The sequence below is a fragment of the Emys orbicularis genome, chromosome 1, assembly GCF_028017835.1.
Source record: "Emys orbicularis isolate rEmyOrb1 chromosome 1, rEmyOrb1.hap1, whole genome shotgun sequence".
Classification (NCBI taxonomy): domain Eukaryota; kingdom Metazoa; phylum Chordata; order Testudines; family Emydidae; genus Emys; species Emys orbicularis.
In genome coordinates, this window is record NC_088683.1 from 135,447,607 (window position 1) to 135,455,814 (window position 8,208).

The following is an 8,208-nucleotide window of genomic DNA, read 5'->3' on the forward strand; positions in this document are numbered from 1 at the left end:
GATTACATACGTATTCACAGCGTCCCAAATACTGCAGGCCTATCTATTAATGGCGCTTTGCAAGAATATAAATTCAAATGTGTAATCTAATAAAAACATTACTACTACTACGCAGGGGTGAAAGTAACTCAGGACACTTACCGGTACGGTGTGGGGGCAGCTCTGGCTCCCGGAAGGGGCAGGGCCTCGGGTGGAAGGGGCGGGGCTAGGGGGGTCAGCATTCCCCAGCCAGCCCGCCCTTCCAGGGCACCTGGTCAACGCCGCCCGGGGTTCCCGTGGCGATTTAAAGGGCCCGGAGCAGCTGCTCCCTTAGCCCCCCCGCCCGTCGGCGGACGAGGGGGGGGCAAAAGGGGCAGGGACCTTAAAGCGCTGCAGGGTCCTTTGCCACGGCAGCGCTTTAACGTTGCTGCACCCCTCCGCCCCCATTGGCGGCCCAGCACTGCTGCGGCAAAGGACCCTGCAGCGCTTTAAGGTCCCTACCAGCAGGGCCGCTGACCGGGGCAGCGCTTTAAGAACAGTCCTTTGCCGCAGCACTTTGAGGTTGCTGCCCCTTCCCCCCCCCCCATCGGTAAAGACATACAACACGTTTCCGCTCCGCCCTTCCTGTCGATTTCTATGTCAGTGAGTTAGTGAGCAAATCTGTAGCACTACATAGCAAGTTCCTGTACCGCATGTTAACGAGTCTCGCATGTTAAATAGGTAGCACTGGGAGGCATGGCACTACCACGCGTAAATGGGTCTGTACTGTATTATGTAGTGCTGTTGTAGCCGTGTTGGTCCCAGGATACTGGAGAGACAAGATAGGTGAGGTAATACCTTTTATTGAACCAACTTCTGTTGATGCAAGAGATAAGCTTTTGATTTTACACAGAGCTCTTCTTCAGGTTTGACTTCTGTCCTCTGTCTATTGGTATATTACTAAATTTATGTAGCCCTTTTCTCCCCAGGGGAATGACTCCAATAACCAAATCAATAAGATTTAAATCAATAAGATAAATAATTGATTTAAATCACTTGATTTTTAAACAAATCACTGATTTAAATCAGGTTGAGGCTTTATAAAATTAATTTGAAAATGTGCAATTTTAAAGTAAAACTTATAAATACTAGGTTTTGTGTGTCGATGCCCCTAGTGGTAGGATATCTTATATGAAATTTACTGCACTGCTAAAAACAAAACCACAAAAATTTTAACATTTAAGACCCTAATCTCGCAAACATTAATTTGTAGAGAAACCTTTAAAGTTATTCTGAATATGGTAGAGTATGAACTTAAAGCAGAATAGGTATTTTGGAATAACTCTAATGTAAACCTGGCATACGTGTTCATTGGCAAGTTCTGTCACCTCAGACACAGCACCAAAATGACTGTTATAAAGAAGATACAATACAAAAAAAAGGCCAGAAAATATTACCAATGGGTAGCTGGCCACTTAACTAGATGAGACAATCCCAAGGAAACTAGTAAAAATCATAGTCCTCACTACCTTTTATGGCATGTGATCTATAACATATGTAGAGAGTGAAACTGTAGTCAAACATAATTTGGGTCAATAAAGAGGAACACATGCGATAACTGGAGAAGTATCATATGCAAATTGGAGCATGAGAAAAATCACTCCCTTTCTTCAGAGGAGGTTTAAACTTAAGAGCTTCCCCCAACACATTATATCTAGAAATCAACCTACATTGTCATGAAAAACAGTATATTATTACTCTTTGTACTCTAATGTCACCCATTAATTGAAAAATCTTTACAATGTGAACTGATTACATAGTTTTATTTAAGAGTTTATTCACTAGCAATTATTTTAACTCTAGAGTTAGTTGAATTAAAAAAATACCACTGAAATGTAAGACATTAGTCCAGGGGTCTCAAACTCAAATGACCACGAGGGCCGCATGAGGACTAGTGCATTGGCCCAAGGGCCACATCACTCACACCCACCCCTTGCTGCCCCCGGCCCAGCCCCCACTCCACCCCTTCCATGAGGCCCCGCCCCTGCCCCGCCTCTTCCCGCCCCTTCCCTGCCCCCATTCCAACCCCTTCCCCAAAGTCCTCACCCCAACTCTGCCCCCAGGGGGTGCAGGAGGGGTGCGGGGTGTGATGGGGGCTCAGGGCAGAGAGTTGAGGTGCAGGAGATGTGCAGGGTACAGCAGGGGGCTCAGGGCAGGGAATTGGGGTGTGGGGTGCAGGAGGGGTGAGGAGTATGGCAGGGGGTCGGGGTGCAGGGTGCGGCAGGGGGCTCAGTTCAGGGAGTTGGGGTGTGGGGTGAGGGGTGCAGCAGGGGGTTGGGGTGCAGAGTGTGGCAGGGGGCTCAGTTCAGGGAGTTGGGGTGCGGGAGGGTGTTCCGGACAGGGGGCTGGGGTGCAGGAGGGGTGCGGGGTGCGATGGGGGCTCAGGGCAGGGAGTTGAGGTGCAGGAGGTGTGCAGCGTATGGCAGGGGGCTCAGGCCAGGGAATTGGGGTGAGGGGTGCAGGAGGGGTGAGGGGTGCGGCAGGGGGTCGGGGTGCAGCAGGGGGCTCAGGACAGGGAGTTGGGGTGCAGGGTGTGGCAGGGGGCTCAGTTCAGGGGGTTGGGGTGTGGGAGGGTGTGGGATGTGGCAAGGGGCTCCAGACAGGGGGTTGGGGTGTAGGAGGGGTGTGGGGTATGATGGGGTCTCAGGGCAGGGAGTTGAGGTGCAGGAGGTGTGCAGCGTATGGCAGGGGGCTCAGGGCAGGGAATTGGGGTGTGGGGTGCAGGAGGGGTGTAGGGTGCGGCAGGGGGTCGAGGTGCAGGGTGCAGCAGGGGGCTCAGGGCAGGGAGTTGGGGTGCGGGGTGCAGGAGGGGTGAGGGGTGCAGGGTGTGGCAGGGGGCTCAGGGCAGGGAGTTGGGGTGCTGGAGGGTGTGGGATGTGGCAAGGGGCTCCAGACAGGGGGTTGGAGTGCTGGAGGGTGTGGGATGTGGCAAGGGGCTCCAGACAGGGGGTTGGAGTGCTGGAGGGTGTGGGATGTGGCAAGGGGCTCCAGACAGGGGGTTGGAGTGTAGGAGGGGTGCAGGGTACGGCAGGGGGCTCAGGGCAGGGAATTGGGGTGTGGGGTGCAGGAGGGGTGAGGGGTGCGGCAGGGGGTCGGGGTGCAGGTTATGGCAGGGGGCTCAGGGCAGGGAGTTGGGGTGCGGGCTCCGGCCCAGTGCCGCTTACCTAGAGCGGCTCCAGGGTGGCATCACCACGCACCGTGGCCAGGGCAGGCTCCCTGCTTGCCTGCCCTGGCCCCACTCCACTCTGCTCCACTCCAGGAAGCAGCCGGAGTCCCCGGGGGGACGGCGCCATGTGCTGCTCTTGCTCCTCCAGGTACCTCCCCCAAAGCTCCCATTGGCCGCGGTTCCCCATTCCCGGCCAATGGGAGCTGCGGGGGGCAGTGCCTGGAAGCGAGAGCATGGAGCCCTCTACTCCCCCCCACCCCCCCGCCGCCTGGGGCTGCAGGGACATAGTTCCAGCCGCTTCAGGGAGCGGTGCGGGGCTCGCGGCGCCACGGGGTAGGCAGAGGGGTGGGGGGACGCGCAGGCGGGGGGAGCTTGTTTGAGACCCCTGCATTAGTCAGAGCTTCCAGAGGACACAAAGTTCCTTTTCACCTCACAGTATACCTAGAAGCGAGAAAAGCTAGCTGGTCTTGGTAACACTTTTCTTGAGACTATATGACCAACTTTGTGGTGTTGATTTTTTTGTTATAAAACTAAAAAATTTTTGTCTACACTGAAACATTTTTACACATTATCATCAACTGCACCGCTATTAAGAACAGCTTAAGTTTTAATGCAGGTCAGACAAAACACACAGTTCCAGAAAAGTAGATTGGGACTTGGTCAAAGATAATTTTTTGAAACAGTATTGAAAACTCCCACTGATTTCAAATTACTAGAATATCCCTTTCCCCTCCCTCCAAACCACACATACACAGTTTATTCCACTGCCAGAAAGATGAAAAATAACTGTGTCAAATAATAAATTGCAGCATGTGAAATGAAAACCTTAAGCCATGCCCCAATGTTCACACAATTGGCTAGCAAGATCTCTACATATTTTAAGTTATGCTGGCTTTCTTTAAGTAAAAATCCCAAGTTTAAAAAAAAAAAAAAAAAAAAAAAAATCAGACTTTGTCCCCAGGTATAAACTACCAATAATATTAATATACATAAAATGAGGAGGTTTGGCAGTGATAGTGGCAGTTACCCCATCCATTTATTTTCCCACCATCTCCACCACTGCGGTGACACTCCCTACAAGAGCATGCCATTCCCCAGATTGGTCAACACAGCTTTGGGGAAGACAATGGCTGACAACAATACAAAGAGCGTCATTCCGAAGTTCTTACTGGCCTGAAAAACTAGGGCAATTGGGGGTAGGGGAGATTTGTTTTGAGAACTGTAGTTTAAAAACTCAAAAATCCTATTACAATTTAACTTCTATTAAATGGGGCACTGCCAAGAAGTCATGATGCAACAGCTAAATAAAATTAAATTGCTTTAACTGCACACAAACATTCAATTTAGTCCTTTTTTGCCTTTTTTTTTTTTTTAATATATAGACACCTTTCACTACCTAATTCAGCTTGACCAAAAAGCCAGAATGGTCAATATCACTTTTCTGTTCCCAAGGTATTAACAAGAAGGTTTGCAACACTGCCAGAGAAATTAAAAAAAAAAAAAAAGGTTTTGCTAAAATCAGAAACTTGTTATATGTGCCACTTTATATTAGATGGATTTATTAATGTTACGAAAAGGATCATTATGCATTAACTGATTTTTTCATTAAGCCCTATGTAATTGCCAAGACAATTCTTTTTAAATTGCAAACATTTACATATTATTTAATTTGGAGTAAGAAACAGCTGTGTATAAAAAGAGCCACAGGCTGGGATTCCACGGAGAAGAGACTGCTTTGTTTTTCAAGTTCTAGATTTTACTGCTGTTCTTAGTCCTCTTCGCTGCTGATTCCACACACCAGCTGATGGACACAAAGATAAAACTCCCAGACAGCACACTGGTACTTCTATCTATGCAGTAATAAATTAATAAATGGTACTGAAACAGAAAAGATAGTTTTCATACTTTCTATATTCCCATCCCTGTGCTGATGCCACTCATCCTTAATGCTCAGGAGAAGTTTTGACATATGATCAGTTTGCAAAAATGGCATCTCTCCAACAGATTTTAAAGAATAAAATTACTACTAGCATTTTTCAGATTTTTAGACTGATCAATCTCTGCAAAATATTAAATAAATCACCATGAAACATGTCCTTTATTTCACAACTTACAAATCAATAAATCTCACCAGGAACAGTTTTATTGGAGAGTCAGAAGAGAGAATATTCCTTTATATTTAAAACTCAGTCTTTGAAAGGGTTCTTGTCTTGAACTTGTACTGACAAGAACTGTAGTAAGATTTGGAAATGTTTTCTTGCCTTTCAATTACGTGAAGATTTAAATTAAAAATGGAAAGATTGCGATCAGAGAATAAACTATTAATTAGGCCCTTAGGAGTCAGACTTTCGGAAAGGTTATGGAAAGCACTTTTGCCCATCTATAGTGGACTTGTCCTGATATTGCTTATTTTTGGTCTAATGGACCCCCCCAAAAAGTGTATCTTTGGCTCCTTCAATTTTTCTTTTTACAGTTCTACTCTCATGTAAACCTTGAGAGAAATAATCTACGTACTCATCCAATTCTAGCCACCAAGAAAGTTATTGTGCATACTTGGACAATATGCATGCCTCTTGCAAAGCCCAAATGGCTTGCTAAAGTTTGGTTTCTATTAGTTTGGACAAAATTTCCCTTCCATTGCAAAACAAATTGCTAAACTTGATTGCCGCACAGACACTATCTTTGACTAGGTCAACAGAAACCACACTAACCTTGACAAGCCACAAAAGCTTCCTAATTCTGTTTTTATACAAATTTCATTCCTGATGTTCTGCATATGAATTCTAACTATTTTTATAAAGGAAACACTAACGTGATGTAGTGCAACCAATTGCTGACAAACCTATCCCAAACATATTTGCCTTATTTTTCCCCTTCTCTTTTTTGGGTGGGCTTTATATTTTTATTTGCTTCCTTCAGTATTTTTATTGTTTTAGGGTTGTAGATAACTGGTGTATTAAGTTTATTTCAATGTCAGAGTTTAAAAACTTTCAAAGCAATTGGTGGGCAGGGAGGAGAACTCCATCTTCTTTTTGCTGTTTACAACTGTGTCCATTTATTTCGAAACCTGTTGATATGTGCGTGCGTGGAATGTGGAGAAAGTACTTTTATTATTATATCTTGTCCATAAGCCTCTCAAAATTATATGGGGAAAGAACTTAAAAAATTTTTATTACAATTTGTCGATGAAGTTTAGTAATTAAATATGACAGCACATTTTACTATATAGATTCCTATACTTGCAAACCAAACTATGCCGTCAAATAAACTAAAAATGAGATTGCTTCTCTTTAAATTGTAGTATGGCTATAAGAACAAATTCAAAACCAGCAACCAAAGCATCCAACATTCTACCCAACAATACCCCCAAACATCTAAAATTGAGAAAGGTGCGGGAGAGACCCTTTTATAAAAGCACCCACTCTGTCGGTCTTCTTAATATTGCAGATACAGATGAACTTTCTTGCTCAGATAAAAAATAAACACTTTTTTAAATTTGTAAGCTACTCTGCATAATAGACCCTATTCAATTTTTAAGAAAATGAATGTTGGGTTAAGTGGGCCACTAGCTTATTGCACCAGTCTTTCACTTCTGGAGACCATCAGGTTTTAGAAAAAACATCACAAGCAACCATGCATTTCGTGGACTCATCCTAAATTTCAGTGGACATTCATCTACATCACAAAACTACCATTGAATTTAGCATGCTTGATGGCCACCATTTAGGAGAGGCCCTCAAAGGGAATAAACAGAGAGTACTGCAAGTCATGACTAAGGTCCACTACCAGACCTTGAGATGGGAGTTAAGAAGAAGAAAGCTTGTAGTATGCCTCGCCTTAGCCAGTTCTACTGCATCATTGTTTTTATTACAACAGAATTTCCCAACAGCACTAGGGTCAGATGTTTGCAATAAATGTATTTTCTAATTGAGTGCTGTAACCTCTCTCTCAACATTATTATTTTTGGTTTTTCTCACTTATTACAATGTTACCACTATATTGTAACAAAAATCCTGAATAACTTTTTTTTTTGTCTTTGCTCAGACCACAGCAGCAATGCAGTATATTACAGCTCCATAGGCAGGTGTTGGCTTTACAAACAGACTACATCTGTTTTCACGTTAATCAGAACCAAATGAATTATCATCCTCTGCACTGCTACCAGAACAACAATAATAGTTTCTTCTCACATATTTGCTTGCACATCTGATGTTTTTAAACAGAGACAGTTTGTTGTTCAGACAGCAAGCCACCTACACATACACAAAAATAATCAGCAATATTGCAGATTATTATTTTCACATCTCACAGTAAGTGCAAGAAAAACAAGACCACCATCTGGTATGCAAACTGGCTTAGGACAGTACCATATTTAAAGGTCACAGCATAACTGGGAATATTCAGATCTCTTTAATAAGCACGCTGAATTTCAATAATTAATGACCAAGACATGCCAAAGATTTAAAAAAAAAAAAAAAAAACAACCAAAGACTTACCCTCTTGCAGGATCTAAGGCTATTGCTCTGGGCTGATCCAATTCTTGCCAAAATAAAACTTTTCTCAAAGATCCGTCTAAATTGGAAACTTCAATCCGATTTGTTTCAGAATCCGTCCAGTATAGTTTCTCTCCCAGCCAATCGCATGCCAACCCGTCAGGTGATAAAAGCCCAGAAATGACCACATTCTGTACACTCCCAGTTTTGTTAAATTCTGTTCGCTTAATGGCTTCTTCGCTTACATCACTCCAGTATATCAAACCCCGGACAAACACAAAGTCCACTGCGGCTGCATCTTCCAAACCACCCACTACAACTGTAGCGTTCTCTTTCCCATTTGCAGCATCCACCAATCGCAGATCACGTCGGTTTGCATACAGCAGCAGCGGTGCAGCTTTAGGTGGGGGGGAAAAATGACACACATTAATGTAAGTCAGGCTATTACAATTTAAGGCATTAGTAGTTTCACAGACATGGTATAAAAGGGCTAATTCAATGACTCCAGAAAAGGCAGCCTTTGGAAGTTAA

The 8,208-nt window shown here is 44.4% G+C and overlaps 1 protein-coding gene across 5 annotated transcripts in view; it reads right to left on the reverse strand.

Annotated features, from left to right (window-relative positions):
- The window catches only part of LRP6 (LDL receptor related protein 6), a 177,358-nt gene extending 169,579 nt beyond the window's left edge, over window positions 1–7,779 (reverse strand). For all 5 annotated transcript variants that reach the window (XM_065398640.1, XM_065398561.1, XM_065398483.1 and 2 more), the window contains exon 1: window positions 7,681–7,779. The gene's annotated coding sequence lies outside the window, so the exon portion shown is untranslated. The remainder of the gene's footprint in view (window positions 1–7,680) is intronic.
- Window positions 7,780–8,208: the final 429 nt, after the last annotated feature.